General features: G+C 46.7%; 1 protein-coding gene across 2 annotated transcripts in view; it reads right to left on the bottom strand.

Annotated features, from left to right (window-relative positions):
• The window catches only part of CDH23 (cadherin related 23), a 213,390-nt gene that overhangs the window by 162,976 nt on the left and 34,294 nt on the right, over window positions 1-16,120 (bottom strand). The window lies entirely within an intron of this gene.

A 16,120-nucleotide genomic window follows, 5' to 3' on the forward strand; every position in this document is an offset into this window, starting at 1 on the left:
ATCTCTTCCTGACCAGAGAGGAAACCCAGACTGTCTGAAGCTGCTGCATGGGGGCCATGTGTCCTCTCTCTAATCTCTACACTACTCCTGGAGCAGGATGACTTCTACTGTTCCAAAAGCAAGGGATGGTCACCACCCTTGGAGCCTCAGCCCTGTAAGAACCTCCTCAAATAATTTCAGATCTCTCCATGACAGCTCTGAGCACATTTAAAGTCTGCTGTAGCAGGCTGACTACAGCTGGCTGCCTGTTACCCACCCAGCTGCTCTCAGTCCCCTCCTTAGCAGGAAGGGGGAGAAGATGGGAGGAAAAAAGCTGATGGGTAGAGCTAAGGATGGGAGACCCCCTTGACCACCTGGCCTCGAGGATGCGGTGTGTGGAATTTTCTCTGTGTGAGCAATCTTTGGCAGTAAGAGAGCACTCCAAGACCCCAAATCATCTGGCCGAGGAGAACAGATGTCAAAGTTTCATCCATCTGGGAAGAGGAGGGAAGCTCCAGTAGGCCAGAGGGCAAACGCGGTGGCACGGCTTGGCGAGCAGAGCAACCCTGGCAATTACCGACCGATTGGGCTGACATCAATCACAGTGGAAATAATGGAAAAAGCTGATATGAGATTCCATTAATAAAGAATTAAATGATAGGAACATAATTAATGCCAGTCAACACAGTTTTATAGAAAATAGGCCTTGTCAAACAAACCTGATTTTATTCTTTGATGAGATTACAATTTTGGCAGATAAAGGTAACTGCAAAGAAATAATAGACTTTTGTAAGGCATTTGACTTAGCACTGCGTGACTTTCTGATTAAAAATTTAGTGTTATACAGCATCAATGAAGTGCACTCAAGCGAGGACCCAGCTGCCTGGCAGGTCCCAAGGCCACTGACCACAGTCAGGGGAACATCCTAGCATGACGTGAAACAGCTGTCTGTGCAAACTCTGGTGACAAATAGTGGGGAGGACCAGCAGCCACGTGAAGCTCTTGGTAACTCGGGCTTGTTTCATAAAAATCTGTTTCCGTAACCCTGCTCCAAATGCCCTTGAAAAAGGCTGGTAGACCATAGCTGTTAGAGGAGAGCATCTTGAAACCAGTCATTCTGGCAGGCCTGAGGGTCCATTCATGGAAGGAGCTCCTTCCATGCCCTGGCTGGCAGAGCCACGGTGCTCTTTGAGCACTCAGAGGAGTGACTTTAGGGCTATATAGCTGCTGCTGCCAAAGCTGCAATTCTGCAAGCTGCTTGGCTGGCTGCATCAGCTTCAGGACCGGATGCAAGAGGAAGCCACAAACCGTCAAGAGCTAGCAAAATGCTTTACATTTAACAAGGGCTTTAAAAGCTTGAACTTTTGATGAAATGAAAAGCTTCATTTATGACAAAGAGCAAGATGACTCAGGCCATCTAGAGCACATCCATGGGGAGGACAAAATGTAAGATTACTATTCCACAGCATGAAAGCACAGCAAGACTCAGTGCCCAAATCCTGACAAATTTCTATTTGGAAAAGGAATAGCTCTTTTTTTTTTTTTTTTTTTTTTTTTTTTTTTTAAAGCAGCAGCTACAATTAATCACTGGAAAAAAAATTCCTTCCACCAACACAGGTGCAAGCAAGTGACAGGTCATGACCAAAGACATTTTTGGACAAAGACCCAAAAGCAAGAGTCCTGTGATCAGCTAGCTTATCTGCAATGCTCCCATCTTCAGTGAAGCCAACACCAGAGATATGAAGCAACCCTACTTTCTCAAATGGCAGAGCCTTGATATAAAACTAGCTACTAGCTTGGTTTTATTTTGAAGGACATCTGAAGCCATCCTTAGAAAAGGGGGTTTTTTGCCCCAGGAAACAAGAAAGACTGTGACTGTCCCCATTGCAGTGAAAGCCAGTAACTAGAACAAGATAAATCCAGGGTCATACCTCTGTATTCTCTCAGATTTAATGGGATAAACAGATTTTCCCCCTTTACATCTCATTCAAAAACCCTGGATCAACAGGCTATCTGCAATTCCTTCCAGAACCGCAAATACTTCAAAACTCCAAAAGGTCTTGGTTGCATCTCAGTGGAAAGGAAAATCTTAAAAATCCTGCTGAACATGAAAAGGATGCCCTACCCAGCTCTAATCATAGTTGCATTCATGGTTTGTGTGCTGCAAACGCACTTGCACAAAAAAAAAAAAAGGAGAGAAAAAGAAAAAAGACAAAATCAACCAGCAAATGAACATGTAACTCTTCTTCGTCTCTTTGCATTACAGCTACCTCCCACTGTTGGGGAATTTAGTTCCTAAATTAAGTTCCTAAATTCAGGATAACCTGGAGAACGAGGCAAGGCCTTTCTGGGCAGAGTGCCTCATCCCACCTGTGTCTCTTGCTCCCGCCAGTCTGCAGACATGTAGAGCTAGATCCCTGTGAAACAGCGTGCTGGGCTTGGCTGCTCTCTGGTCTGAGGGCATAAAACTGAAGGACAGATTTGGTGGGTAGAAGAGGAGGAAAGAAAAACACATGAAAAACATTCAGAGCCTGTACCCTCCTCAACTTTTCTTTCCTTCTATTTGTTAGAAACAAGAAACCTCATTAAGAGATAGATAGGGCAGCTGAGAACATTAAAGTGTAAGCTGCACCGTATCATAAGAAAATACCATCTCAAACCCTCACAAGCGAGGCTCCAAGAACAAAGAGCTCCCCTTACTTGTCCAGTCAGTAATCACCATCCTAACTTAAGAGCACCTCCAAAGTCATTACAGGGAAAAAAAAAAAAAAAAAAAAAAAAGGCATAAAATACAGATCAAATCCCTGAAATAAGAAATGAGGCTTCATAACTGCTTTGTCATTTGTTGTTCTGGTTTTTGCAAGCTCTACCCCAGGGGAATGCTAAATTTAGGCATGTGGTGTAAACCAGGCACGCAGGGTGCAGTGAGAGGGGACCACAGCAAAGCACACGGGGCTCCTTCAGCACTTCCACCACCACGTAAGCGACCTTCCACAGATTTCTTTAGCATCAATTTCTTTCATGCCTCTTCCCTGCTACCCCCCACATATCTTTTCCCCCCTCTTAATGTACAGCACCAAGGGAGGAGGAACAGGCTAGCTGGACAGCACAAGGCAAACAGAGCTGGAGTACCTGTGCCATGGTCACCATTTCACAGCCTGCAAGAAATCCCATTTTCCAGGGTGATCACAGGGAAGGTGCTGTTGTCCCAACCCACAGATGAAGCCAGACCAAGGCAAGCACCTGACCCAGCGATACTCAGCTCTGCAGCTGGACTCCACACTCTTTCACAGAAGCAACACAGGAATTGCCAAAGGATTGCAAAAGCAGCACTAGCATCTTCACACAAGGGTGTCTGTATCACTGGGAAATCATCAGAAAGCAACAGGTCCCACTTGGAGAGGGTGTGCAGAGCCCAAGGAGTACCACATCTGTCAGAAACCCCTCTTGGGGCACGTGCAAAGACAGACAGCTTGCCCAGCTCTGCTGGGGGCCGTGCTGAGGATGCCTTTTGAGCCACCACAAGCCCAAGTGCCGACCTGGCCTCCAGTGAGGGCTGAGGAAACAGGGACAAATTATCCTTCTGCAGTACAAAGTTATAGATGCCATTTGTTTCCCCTCAGGAATCAGACAGGGCAGTTAAGTGTCTTGATTCCACCAGATAATCACAATTTATCTTGTCTCCTTTTGCCTCCTTTCTCTCAATCACGGCTACTTCTCCCTCTCTCTCCCATACACACAGATTTTCTTCTTTCTCCAAGTCCTGAACTTTGATTGACCTCAGGAGCTTTTTTAGTTGCTGTTGCCTCTTGTTTTTTTCCTGCTAGGATTTTATTCAGTTTTTTTTTTTAGGTTTGGCTGCTTTATGGGGTGTACTTCTTCCCCCCATACAGGAACTCCTGTCTCAGCATCTTGTTTGCAGCTGTAAACCTGTGTATTTTTCTTTAACCTTTCATTTTGCCAAGGAGGAAAGGAGGCAAAGGGGCTGTGCCCTCCCAGTTCCTCTCAACTGGTTTTGCTTTCAAGAGGGGTATGAGAAAGGAGAAAAAGTAAACTCTCCAAAAGGATTTTAGAGCTCCTGGAGCATTTTGGAAGCACTAAGCCCCAGGGCCCAGAAAGAGTCAGAGGATAAAGCAGCTGCCTGAGCAAGATGCTGACACAGTCTGCACAGGAATGAGGTGGGATGGAGGGCACTGGGATCCAATGGAAGGGGCAGGTTTATAATTAGTTGCTTAATAAGATGCTTTCTTAAAAGGTCTGATGCATACCCAAAGTGGAGTTAATGGGAATCTCTCCGCTGGTTTTGGGGCTCAAGACTTCAGGCATCAGGTACACTTCAATATTAAAATAACTTTAATCCCTCTTTTTAAATGCCTGTGCCCATTTCTCCTCGGCTTATCATTTCCCACCCCTCTAGAGCTCCAGATCGTATCTCTGGGCACAGTCACCACACAGCTTCTTGGCCCCCTGTCTTCTGCCACCACTACTGAGAACGGTCTGGAGACTGCCAGCACCATGAGCACTCAGCTTATGGGCAAGGGGGTTTGCAGAATAAAAAGTCAGAAATTTCTAAGTAGCAGAGGCAAACGGATCAGAGGCACCAGGCACACTAGGGAGAGAAGCAGCAGGGAGACAGCCTGTATGCCAAGAGTGATGCCTATGGTCCTCAACTGAGGTCACAAGCTGGCACACAGAGCCCTCAGTTGCTATTCAACTTCTCAAAACAGCACAAATTTGTTTACACAAAAATCATTTTAGCATCTGCACCCTGCAGCAAAGAATCCCCTTAAGTGAAGGCCAATGCCACCAGATTTCCTTGGCTCCCCCTCCTTCCTTCCTTGGAAGGGAGATGGGGCAATCGCATCCCATTCACTTCTCCCACACCACTCCCCATATTAGCTGCCTTCCTGCCCCCGTCACCCCAGCACATGCATCTCCAATTAGCCCAGTTCATCACAGCAGGCTGGCCTCTGATGTGCTTGGTGACAGGATTTGATGGATCTGATCTTGAAATTCAAACCCTGTTCTTCTCATTTGTCACCTGCTCCCTTTTCTTTCCCTGTAATTTGTTTTCTCTTTCACCTTTCAGAAAAAAAATAAATGAAGAAAAAAAGCCCTTCCATGAAGTTTTTCCAAAGATTTTTTTAAAAGGAAAGATGAAGTGCCAATATTTCTGCACTGCTGAGCAATGTGAGGGAGAAGAAAGGACAGTGACTCCCTAGCAAGCAAAGTAAAGCAAGAATTTAGTTTCAAGCAGGAGGCCACTGCAAGTGGGAGCTGCTCCTGAGTTTGGGATAAGGCCTCATTGCTTTCCCAGGGAGGATGACCCAGAGCTGGGGCCAGAGCCTGCACAGGAGACCTTACCTGACACAAAGTTGGGGACAGGAGAGTAGACAATGCGCAGTGGGCTAGGAGAGCAACCAAAGCACACTTAGGCTCAGGAAATCCCTTGCAGATACCAGGGGTCTCTCCACCTTCATTCTTGCCTTCCTCCCAGTCAGTCCCAGCATCATGGAGCAGTGTCACAGATGGCCATAGTTAAAAAAACTAACCAGCACATGCTCCAGCCTGCTACTGCCGGGAAGACCTTGCTCCTCACAGCTGGAGCATGCCTTGGGTGAACAATAACAGCAAAATTCACACCATGCAAGCATGCTGAGATTAAACTCTGGCCAACATCACGCAGATACACTCGGGGATACCTAAAAGCACACCAACAGGTACCAGGGCAACCCACTCATCCGTCTCCAAGCCCTTCTCCCAAGCAGGTGGCTGCCAGCTTGTTTCATAAACACAACCTCAACAGATCCTCTCTGGCCTCCTCTGAAAAGGCTCAACCACTTGAGCCAAAACTTTCCAGAACAGCTCAGCAAACAAAGTTTCCATTCCTACAAGTGAAGCTGAGCTCAGTGTTACACACTTCTTATTCCAGGTGCTAATGGGAAACATCAGCTTACCCCACCACCGAGGCTGCCTCTGCTCTGATTACTGTGCTGCGCAATGAGTGAAAAAGGGCAGGGACACACCAGCACTTTTCAAAAAGGGCCTCACAATAAATAAACGAGAAAAAGAACTATTTCTGCCATCAGAAAAACAGGAGGTCTTTGACAATTATGGGGGGAAAAGCCCAGCACAAGCTGGTCCAAGAACCACTGATGCTACTGCCATCACCCATCACATACAGGAGAGAAAGAAGCCAAACACAGGGGTGACAAAGAAGAGGGGAAACAAATCTGTGCAGTCAAAACCATTTCGGAGGGAGTTTATCAAGCTGGGAAGTGAAAGGCACAGCAGAGTTCTTCTAGTTCCACAGATGCTGAAAGCCAGAGCCAGAACCTGTAATTTCTCTGCTGCATTTAGTTATTTTAAGTGGGGAGTCAGTGTCGAGACGGAATCCATAAGCAGACCTGACAGCCAGCAGTAAACTGCAGAAAGAGATATTGCCTGCCTCTGTTCCTCCCCAGCTTTCGCAGAAATGTTTGAAAGGGTGTTTAAAGCTGTTTAAAAGGAGTAGTGCAACAGTAGTTAAAGAAGAGCCAAGCATTTGCACCAAGAGTGGCCGTAACAGAGGGCTTTTTTGCTTTACTTCGCTATTTATTGAGCACTTCAGTTAATTTTACAAGAGAAGGGGTGGGGGGGGATAAGAAACCCCCAAACAACAGTGGTATATTGAACTTCCTTGACATTACCATTAAACAGAATACCTGAGGCTCTCCTGGTAGATGCTGTGCAGGCAGTCACTGGGCTGCTGCCATGCACGCAGGCAGTGGCGTCCTTCCAATTAAAGTCCACACCTATTTCAACATGGTTAGAACAGAGCAATGTCCCTCCATCTACCTTCAAACAGATCTTACAGCAAAGCCGAAAGCAAGCACGCTCTCCAAAACAAATTTAAAATGAATGTCTTCATGCCAGTGCTGTCTTTGCAGCGGATGGAGGTCACAGCCTTTGCTCACCCTCTGGCACCCCCCTTGGCTTAGAGACAGAGGTTTATTAATAAAAGCTTTCCAACCACACTGGGGTATTGCTGCCAAAAATCACCAATATGCCTTAGTGTCACTGTGGCATCTCCAAATCTGCCTGGAAAAAAAGGAATTAAAAAAAATGCTCATCCCTGAGCAAACCCCTGCAAACAGCAGTGGGCTTAGGGGATGTCTGCCCCCCCCCCCCCCCCCCCCCCCCCATTCCCCCTGCCTGCTCGGGGGGATCTGGCAATTCCTGCCCCCCAGTTCACTACAAAACCCACAGCCCTTCCCTGGGACAAAGGAGAACACTGACAGTTTGCAAAAACTGGAAGGACTTTTGTTTCCTTTTCTTTGGGAAGGAATAGGCTGATCAGCATGAAAGAGGGAACTAAGTACAATTACATCAAAACACCAACCCAGGAGAGCAAAATAAGAAAATAAATACTTGTAAAAAGGAGTCTGGGTCTGTTAAGATATTCCTGGTGTGAAAAGGGTTCCCGCACTTAAAAAGCCCTCTTAAAAATAATTTCCTCTCCAAACTGCCTGGGAGCCTCATAATTACCAACAATGATCACAGACCCATTCATTTCATCCTAAAATTAATACATCATGTTTGGAATGATATCACATTAATTTATCACAAGATTTATGAAACTTGTACTTTTTTCTAATGAGTTTTATGCAAATTCTGCTCCATCCATTGTTTGTGCCATAAAAAAAGTTCCCTCACAGAAGCTGCTCTGTCAAAAAGTCTCATTCACTTTTATTGATATCTGTCCTTCCCTCTTCATCCCCACAACAGGAGGGGGAAAGGAGAGGAGCCAGTTCCAGCTGGGATGTGCTGAGCAGAGCCCAAAGCACAAGTGAGGAGAGCAACCCCATCACAAGGATGAGGTCTGCAGGTGAGCTAACCATTCAAGGCACTTAGTTTAAAAATATTTTTAAAGGGAATTAACTGGTGGTTCACTAACACCTTTGTCTGAGAAGGGTCAGAGAACAAGAGGAGCACTGGGGAATCGTGAAATTATTTAGACTTTCCACTCTGGGAAGTCCACGCTTTGTAAACTTACAGAATAAATACAGAACGGGGAGGGGCAGATAAACACCAAGGGAAGCATAAGCACCAAGCATCGTGGGGTTATAAAGGGGGAAATCACATGAGATTAACTTGGTATTTTACAGTAGAGCTGTAAATTGAAGACAGGAACGAACAAGACATCCTGTCAGCCCAGGAAAGCACTCAGTGTAGCGCCTTACAAAGCCCGAGGTTTCCTGAAGGCCAGGGCAATTCTCAGAAGCGTAGGCAAGATCATCTCCAACTCCACTATGGCAGGAATATCTCCTACGTTTCTAAGCACCACACCAAACGGAAATCAGACAGAGATCTGCACCAATACCCGCACAGTTCCGCCTAGGAGGCTGGGGAAGGGGATTCTTGGAAAATCCTAAATATTAGATGCAGCCTTGCTCCTTAGAGCTGCCCTCAGGCAACCGCTAACAACTATCCATGAGACACACATACAAGGGTGGGAGGAGGCAGGATGAACTGAAAAAGCAAAGGAAAACATAAATCTGGAGTTAGCAGAAACATCCCAGCAGTGAAATCTACTGAGGTGTTAAATAATGGCAAAAAGCCCTAACATTGCCTGGGGGGCTTTTAAAACTGGCCTGGAAAAGATGCTACAAAATCAGCACTCCCAGCACTGGAATAGCCCCAGCAGCACTCCCTAGATGAGATCCAAGCCCCAATTTCAGCAGCTCCAGGGATGGGGAGGAGGGTGCTCCCCCTGTGAAGGCAAACCCATCCGCTCTGCACGGCCGTGCTGCCAAGTATCCCCACGAGCACTGCTCCAAGTTGCCTCCTGCCTCTCTGAAACACCCTAAACACCCCGTACACCCCCACCACTCACTCCTCAAGGAAAATCTAGCTAATGCAGTCTTGATTAACATTTCTGACACAAAGTTTAAACCCTAAATCCATAGAATATCCTTTTCTAATTAATTTTTAAAATAAGCAGCAGCCCAAGACGAATAAGGAATATTTCCTTTGTTCCTTCCTGCCTTCTGTCAGGCTCCCCCCCCCCCCCTCCAAAAAGAAGAGGGTTCATTTTTTAACTAAACACTCATGGGTCAACGGAAACTGTCATAGGTACCACAATGGAGAGAAACACCTCCCAGTTCGAGAGAAACACCTCCCAGTTCTCCTCTGCATGAATGTCACAGTTTGGTAAAAGGCAGAAAACCAAGATTATTAGTGATGGCAAGACCTTCACCCTCACCCTGCTTTCTCACCAGTGCCTGGGCAAGCTCCAAGACAGAGGTGGAGGCCACCAGAAGGGACTCAGGATGCTGGGTCACTGGTGAGATGTTTAATCAAGTCTACTCCATGCTGGCGAGAGGCATCCACCCCTAAAGCTGCCCTTATACTCACACACCTTACCAGAAGTGCCCGTGGTGTGCACACATCTGTCTGTACAAATCTCACACCTCGTACATGCTGCAACACCCCCTATCCCAAATGCCATTTTTGAAGGCAGCTTTTTGCAGTACCAACACCTACCTTGAGGCCAGCTTTTAGAAGACCACACTTTGAAAAACAGACATACATAAGGGTGGGGCATCCAGGTAATTCAGTGACCCACCTACCAGAGGCTGCACGAGTACTTTTGCAGCAGGCACTCCCCACAATGGCCATCCTCTCCCCAAGAGCTCAGTAGCCTCCCTGCAAGTTACAGCCAAACACAGGAGAAGTATTTGCACCACAGAAAATACAGCATTCCTACAAGTTTCATGAAAATAATAGCTAAACTAAAGAAAGTGTTCCTTCTTAGGGTCGCAACATTTTTTCTTTAAAAGACATGGTTGCCGGGTGTCCCATTAACGTGAACCTGCACAGGCAGGGAGCAGGACATCCCACCTCTCTTGGAGACCTTCCTCCCAGGAGTTTTATTGACTATGTGCAGAGATAGGGTTTTGGGAAAACTCCAAAGCAACCACTCCAAGCTGTTCCTTGGGGTCACTGTGCTCCCAGAAACAAGTTATGCTAACTGCCCAAATAAGATGTACAAGTAAGCACATAGACTAAATCAGCAGCACCACAGTGCTGGGGTCAGTCCTATTTGGGGAGTTGAAGGGCAGAGGACTCTTTTTCTAAACAGAGCCAGGGAAGCTTACATTTTGACTGCCAGCTGGAAGGAACAGAGATAAGAAGAGACTCCTGATCCTGCCAGAGAAACCATGACACCATGCAACGAGCTTCACAGGTCAGAAGAAACCATTTCAGTGAGTGACCTGTCATGGCCTCCCTTTTTGGCTACCTAGAAGCATCTTGCTAGCTAAAACCACGTAGCAGCAGGGGTGCTGAGCACCCATGTTTTCAGAGGCATCTGCCAGTAGGACATAAAGACTGGGTAGCCAGCTGAAGCAAGCCATGCTTTCTCGCTAAGAAAGATTGGACAAAGCTTGCCTAGAGGATAATGAGCCAGAACATGCCATCAAGACACAAGATATTGTCAGCCCTCCCAGAAAGGGAAGTCCAGAGCAGGTGGAAGACTGAGAGTTACCATATGTCCAGAGAGTACCAACCAGCTCCGCCAGCTGGGAGACTAGCAAGGACTGAAACCAAATCCTAGCTCCAGGGATTACTTTCCACTTAGTAGATGCAATGAACTAACAGGAGCTCCACTGAGATCACTCAGATGGGAGTCACTTCTCCTCAACTTGGAAAAACAGGGATACATGCCCACTGCAATCTCCCAACTCAGTGCAGGAAGCAGGAGGGCAGAAGAGACTAGAAGATGCAGCTGACCCATCATCCTCAAGTTCATCTTTTCTCTTTGGCCTTACCAAGCTTTCTAGAAATACACTGGAGCACGCAGAAGAAAAGCAGGTCCCCAGAAACCTAGTTAATGAGGTGCTTTGCTATATGGTGTAAATACATGATTTATAAGTAAGATGACACATGCAGTAGTTTGCATCTTACCCAGACAAGGTAACATAGCTTTGTGTTAATTAGAAAAGAGAAGCTGTTCTGCAATTAACATGAGGTCAGAGATAAAGCTCATTAGATCACAACGCCTATGGACCAGGTCCCAGGACTGTCCTGGCACTGAGCAGCACTGCAGGACACCCGTGGGTTGTAAGACAACCCCAGAACAGTTAGGCAATGATGCTATGCAATGCTAACGGAGAAGTCATGCAAACATCAGTGCTGAATTCCTCCATCAACAGCACATCAGTGGGATGCCAGCGGTGCTCCAGTCACAGGGCCGACCCAGAGTGTAAAATGCTACTTCTGAAGTAGTGCTGCCTGAGCGCTGCTTCCTCCGCCAGCAACCCTGTCAAGCTGAGGAGCTGATCAATATGAATGGGGAAAAGAAAAAACCAAAAACCAAAACCGTCAGCAAGTTTTACTTGCACAAGCGAAGTTCGAGCAGGATTCATTCACGTCTTGTTTGAAATCTCATCTGCGCCTTACAAAAGATGAAACATCCCCGAGGCTCTCAGTCTCACAGGGAATACAAAACCTTTAGCGCTACAGCTTGCTTACAAGCCCAGCTGCTCCGCTCTCTGAATGGTTCAAGGGAACAAATAAATATAGCCTTTCTCAGCCCAACTATCACCGGGTATTTTGCTCCAGCACAAGCATGTTTTGGTATGTGTGTCAAAGTCCCAAAACCAGAAGGAAATGGTACCAGCAGTCAGATTTTTGTCTGCAGACTTCAGATCCATAAGCAAACTGGCCTTGGACTATCATCGTAACTCTCCGAGGTTCCAAAACATGTGCTGGGTGATGAATTTTGCCTCATTATGATGAAGATGCAGTGAAATTCCTTCTTGGTTTATCTCTCTTGGAGCTGAATTAGCACCTCTTGATCTCTAAGATATGGCTGCAGTAGAAGGAAGACTTACAGAAATGGGCCAGAAATCTGAAGCCCAAAGCAGCCAGATTTGGCAAGGTTACATTTCCTGCTCCTCTCACCCCTTGAAAAGCAAAGTAAACCTTTAAGAGAACCAAGAAAAACAACCAGATGCTTGGAAGACTCTCAAAGGTGACAGCCTGGAGAAATACAACGTGTGCAACTCATTAACCCATTCGTCCGTCTGTCCTGACCTTGAAGTCGCCTTCCTCCAAACACAACCCAACTCCCTGGGCCTTGCAATGACTGCCACACCTTGGATGGAGCGCTTCCTACCATGCCTGCCTCCCCCCACTCCTCTCTCTCTCCCTCCCACTCAAATGCCAAAGAGAAGGTGGGGAGAGGCTTGGCAGGTGGTGCCTGGGTATCTGAGGCACAAGCTTATCTGCGGCCCCGCCAGAGCACCACGGTAAATTGCTTGTTGATAAATGAGGCTATTTAGGAGCAAGTGATGCCAGCATTACGGTTATTAATGATGCCGACGTGGAGAGACATTTAAGAGCGGCCCCATGTTCTATTGTCCTCTTGCCTGTGAGTAATGGGGCACTTCAGCTACAGGGCTTCAAAACCAGCTTGGGCTGTTTAACAACAGAAACAAAATAAGACTGAGGGAAATGGATGGAGTGCACTGGACTGTTGACTCTAACGCACTGATAAAGCCAAGCTCCTTCCTGGGTATAAGCTGGGCAAAGCTCCAGTCTTCAGGTGAAATTAAACCAAAAGCACTCCCCCTTTCCAACCACCAAAGCTCTGCCACTCGTCCCTGCGAGCTCCCAGCAGTCATAACACAACACAGTATCTTGTTCTCCCAATCTATGGTCCTGTGCATCAAGCCCGCCCAAATAAATGGGAAAAGTTGAGCCGCAACAGCCTAAACTGGAAGCAGCAGTGGTCCAGCTGTACTGGCAACACGTGGTACACCCCAGAGCACAGCAAGGGTGATATTTGTTGGAGCCAGGGAGGCTTTCACAGGGCCATTACCTCACTTTGCACGTCACAGATGTCTAAACATGGCCAGGAGGACAATGAGCAAGAAATAAAGAGGCTGTTTACTGCAAGCGGAAACCTTGGAACAGAGCTCTGCAGTCACTGGTGGGAGTGCAAGGCAGAGCACACAAGCACACAGCTGTAAACTTGTTTCTGAGTTAATATACCCACGAGTGTTTTTCTTTTCCTAGGAAAGCATACTCTTCTGCAAACAAACATCTGGAGTTCTCTGTTACAGCTGGACCATTATCCCTAGTGACGAAAGTGCTTAATTAATTTAGCCTCTCTCATTTGTGAGTTGTCTGCAAATAGACTTGGATTTGAAGAAATTTGTTATTTGAATATATTCACTGAATGGTTTATTAAAAACATATTTCAAAGGGCTTCTTGCTAAATGCTCCTACAACTGTTGCTCTGAATGTTAGCAACTGGCTGTTCACACCACGTAAACGGTCACTGTGGTCATGTGGGAATGCCTTTGCATCCTGATGGAATGCAATATACCTCCAAAAAGAACTTTCCAAGTGTCTGTGGAAGCACCTGCACAAAAACATATCCTCACGCAAATGCACAGCAATTAGGCTGCCTGAATTTCCCTAAAAAACACAAACCAACTTACACAGAGGCTGTTACAAAGAGAACAAGAACAGAGCCTAATATCAGAATTAACTGACTTATGCAAAACACCAGTGAAAACATCTCTCAGTAGCTTCCACAACACCTTGAAAGCATCCACAGGGTTCCCTATTCAGGATCCTGTCTACCCAGGTGTGTTTTGTGTCAAAACTCCAGGGAATGTGTGCTGCAGGAATTTCATCACAGCAGCAAGAGAAAGTGGGGTGAGAAAGGAAGTAGTGAAGCGCTGTTTCCAAGATTGATGTAATCCCTCAGGCATGCAACAAGACCAGACTCCTCCTCGCCTGCGTACTGCTACAAATTGTAGCCTACATTGTACATCCGACATGTCTGAAATCACAAATCCTCCTACAAGAACAGTTTGAGTCTTCTACACAATGTTGCTCCAAGGCACTTGTCTCCCTTGCTGCCCCCAAGCTTTGCTCCAGAGATGGATGCATTTTGGCAGAGGGTGAGGGGCAACACAACACCATAAGTCTTTATTGTTTAAGAACAAGTCGATTTTTCTGCTTTGGACAAGTGGAACGGGTTTTTCCATGGTCTTTGTCACCATGTTAAAAAGATAGAGAAGCAAACACCACACAGGGAAGCAGCGCTGCTTGCAATTAGAAGACATGTAGTTGTGGCATTTAGGGACATGGTTTAGCGGTGGACTTGGCAGTGCTGGGTTAATGGTTGGATTCTATGATCTTAAAGGTCTTTTCCAACCTAAAGAATTCTATAATTCTCTGTTCCCAGCCCAAAGCTACATGGGGAGAGGCATATGAACAGTAGTAGGCAGGACCCTGTGCCAGGGACATCAGCAGGGCTCAGTTTTATCCACCACGTATTGTTGCAAGCTGTCATTTTTCTATAGCGTTACATTCACTTTAGGGACAGGCAGATGACCCAATTTTAGGAGATACCAACTGGAAGACCGTGTGCTCCTGGTCCTTTACCCCACTGCACTGCCACGTTCAACAGAGTTCCCAAGAGCTTCACCCAAGTCACTGTATCAGTCACCCCAGCAGGACCCCCCAGCCTAAGGTAGACATCAGCCGGGGACATTCCCCATGGCCAAGGTGACCTTTGGCAGCCTGGCTGCATGCGGCTCTTTCTGGAAGCTGGGTCAGAGCTGCAAGGGGTGGCTAAGCCTATGCACCCTTCGCCTGGTGTCCAGCCCAACCAGCGTTCAAACTCCCTTAGTCATACGTAAAAACAAAATTTTAAAGTTGAAACAGAAAACAAAACTCCTTGCTAAATCCCAGCTGCTGGGTTATTTGAAGGCAAAAAGAAAGCAATCACTGAGGTTTCACAGACTGTTCTAAAAGTGGAAGCCTGCGAAGAGAGAAGTGATCCAGTAAGAGACAGTTTTGGGCTTTTTCTTTCAATCGCTCAAAGTAAAAACTTTCAAAGCTTCTCTTTCCCCTGAAGCCCTGATTGAGAGAGAAACGGGTATTGACCACCGAATTCAGCATCTACTTGCCAACAGCTACTTGTACCCATCAGAGACGAGTCGCAGCCACCTCTGCCCTGACAGCTGCGTCATGTACATCGAGTATTTTCCAGCCCCTTTGGCAACACCAGCCTGTAACTCGCATGTAAAACAGCCCCTTCACAGCATCTCAGAAACCTCCTGTGCTTCTCAAGTGTCCTCTCGGTGATCCATGTTTATGCTGCCAGCTCCTGCAGGCAAATTCAGCTTCCTTCTCTTGAAGGGCTTTGCACAGCACCACGCTGAGTCGCACCGCAAACACGTGCCAGAGGGGCCAAGGAGCCCATCTGGAAGCAATACCTGCTCAGCGCAACATTCCCATGAGGAAGAGTAGGGGCTAAGCAACGCATGTCTTCCTCCCCAGGGTACGATGGAAGCATGGACAGGGCAGTTCAGTGCCAAGGGTTTCAACTGGGAAAACCGGTTCACTTGAGCTGAACGTTTCCTGTGCTATTTGACCATTGTTCGGACAAAGAAAATCCACCCTTCTCTCTCCACCTGAAACCATGATTTGGAGACTGAGTCCATGGCCAGCCATTTGTCCCCTTGGCTCTACAGAAGGACCTCAGGCTGTCCCAGAAAGGACACTGCCCCAGTAGCTGGCAGGTGCTGGCAATCTCCACAGCATGAGACAGATAAAAGCCTCAAAGAAAAATCCAGACCATACTCACTCCACCAACCCAACCACACCACAGGTACTCACATACAGTGCTGCTTTGTGGGCAGTGAGCATCTTCCTGCCATTCAGGAAGAAATGCATCTCTCTTCCTCCTTCCTATTGAAGGACAGCTGTTCTTCTCTTTCAGTTGTCCTTGGCAGGATGCAGACAGCACCCTGGCCTAGGTAGGTCCCAAAATTTCCTCAAATTTGGGTTGAGATTATATCTGTCATTATTAAAGAGTGCTAATAAGCCTTATTAACCAAGAGTTAATGCAAAAGAAATAAGGAAAGGATTTTCCTAGGACCCAAAGTGCAAGAAATTCATAACTCGCTTAATACCTATACCAATAAGAGATACTCACACTGAGTCTATTTTAAAACCAATCTCACTCCTTCCATGAGGAGAGAAAGCAAAGATACATTGTTTTTCCTCTTTCAGAGTCACTTGTTAAGGCAGTTACAAAAAATGGAACAAAATAATGCCACCAGTTGCAACAGAG

This window comes from Falco peregrinus, chromosome 1 (assembly GCF_023634155.1).
Source record: "Falco peregrinus isolate bFalPer1 chromosome 1, bFalPer1.pri, whole genome shotgun sequence".
NCBI classification, from domain to species: Eukaryota; Metazoa; Chordata; class Aves; order Falconiformes; family Falconidae; genus Falco; species Falco peregrinus.